We start from the raw sequence: 2,095 nt of genomic DNA on the forward strand, positions 1-2,095 counted from the left end.
GGTTGCTTACGAGGCTTTATTTCACGAGATGGGAAGGGCCATGAAAATAAAGACATTTCAGTCACATGGGATCCGGGCTTATAGCAGTGGCTCTCACCGCATGGTCCCCTGACCAGCAGCACCAGTGTCACTGGGCAGTCATTAGAAATAAACATTCTACAGCTCTACCCCCTCTGTCCCACCCACAGGTCTGTGGGATCAGAATGGGCTGGGGGACGGAGAGGGGTCCTGAAAGCTGGGTGTTAACAAGCCCTCCAGGGGATTCCGCTGCATGTCAATGTTTACATTCCAGTGCCTCAGAGATTTTGCCTTTCACTGACTCTCCCCAATTTTCCAGAGAAATTGCCTGAGAACAGTGCTCAACTTGGATGCCCTCAAAACTTCTCAGATGAAGAGAGAGGGCTGCGGGGGGTCAAGTACAAGGCTGCCCTTGTCTCTGCAGCATGGAAAAGTCCAGCGTCACCCCTGCCCCCGCACTCCCACCTGGTGGGAGCATAGGAAGCACCTGTGCGGTGAGCACCCCAGCAGGCACCAAGGGGCTGCTTTCTGTATCAGGGTTCATCTCCTAGGGCTGAGCTATTTATAGGCAGAAATGAATTCTTCATCGGGAGAAAGGAGCCCTTCCGTCTAGAGGCACAGACCACAATCACCAGCTCCAGAACAGTTTAAAAGAAAGCCTATCAGCCCCTGTGTGGACCAGATCTATGGATTTGGCCACAGCTGCCTCGGCCCCTGGGGACTGGGAGGCATCTGTGAAAACCTAATGCCACAACACAAGCCCCAAGGGACACTCTGAGGGGACTGCAGGCACCTCAGAGCTCCCTTGCTCAGGACCTGCTTGCGCCAGGAGCTCCTGCAGCAGAAGCCCGCTGCCTCTAAGGGCGGGTCCAGATCCATCCTCCAGAGGAGCTTCTGCACAGGAGCCGAAATCTGCCCGCAGAGCCTTTCAGGTGCTTAAGGGTTTCAGGAATCTTCTTCCATTCCCTGGCTATGTGACAAGCACTCCCCTTCTCTGAGTCACATCCTGCCCTCCTCTGTCCCAGAGAGAGAGAAAAGTCACTCAGGCCCCTCCCTCTGGAGCAGCCTCCCCAGATCCCTGGGACTGGTGATGGTTCCCTTGTCAAGCGGAAGACATCACAGGGCACAGATCTGAACATGCTTTCTCCAGGGCAGCTTCCCAGGCGACCTCCATAACTCCTAGCCCATCACAGAAATGACACACTTCCCCTCAGCACATGCACACAGCAAGGGCTGAACTGGTCCTGTGAGGTGGGAAGAGAAACTGCGTTAACTGGATCTGCTGCGGGGCTGAGGGGAGTCCCTGTCCAGCTTTATCATTCACAGTCGCGGTGAGGCTGGTCTGGCCGATGGCCACACCTTGGACGTGGGACGTGGCGGTGTAGTATCCAGAGCTTCATCGAGGGGCCTGGATCAGAGGGAGGGGCTGGGGCTTCTCCGGGGACCTGCCCGTCCTGTCCCTGAGATGCCTCCCTCTGACCCCTGTGAGGACTCACACCAACGTGATGATCCTGGAGGCTGCTCAAAGCTTTAGGTCCATGAAGGAGAAGTGTTTGGCCAGGAAAGGCTTCTTGTGAAAGTCCAGCCCCCGGACATAGGCCTTGACTGTCTTTCCAATCTCCCCCTCATCGCAGGGGACAGAAACTCAGGGTAGCCTCTGAGTGACCAATTCTATCACCTGCTGTCCCCTAAGGCTTTCTGTGGAAGGATCATCTTCCTCAAACCCACAGACCTAGTTTGAACTGCAGAGAATCAGACAATCAACAAATGAAAATCGATTAAGTGCCTACTGCATACAAAGGGCTTTGGGGATACTTAAATGCATAAATAACACTCTCTACTCTTACAGAACTAAGAATCTAGTTAGTGATAAGATATAGCCAGAAGGGCATACAGTAGGAGGTCCATAAGTGCTCACTGACCAAACAGCTCACATCTGGCACTATATAATATATACAGTAAGAACTGTAATATACAATGAGTCAGAAATGCTTACTGAAGAAACAGAAGTCTGATGGGCAAATGACCAGTGGAGATAAGACCACAGAAGGAACACTGGAGGCTCTGTGAGAGACTG

Source organism: Suricata suricatta, chromosome 12 (genome assembly GCF_006229205.1).
Source record: "Suricata suricatta isolate VVHF042 chromosome 12, meerkat_22Aug2017_6uvM2_HiC, whole genome shotgun sequence".
Classification (NCBI taxonomy): domain Eukaryota; kingdom Metazoa; phylum Chordata; class Mammalia; order Carnivora; family Herpestidae; genus Suricata; species Suricata suricatta.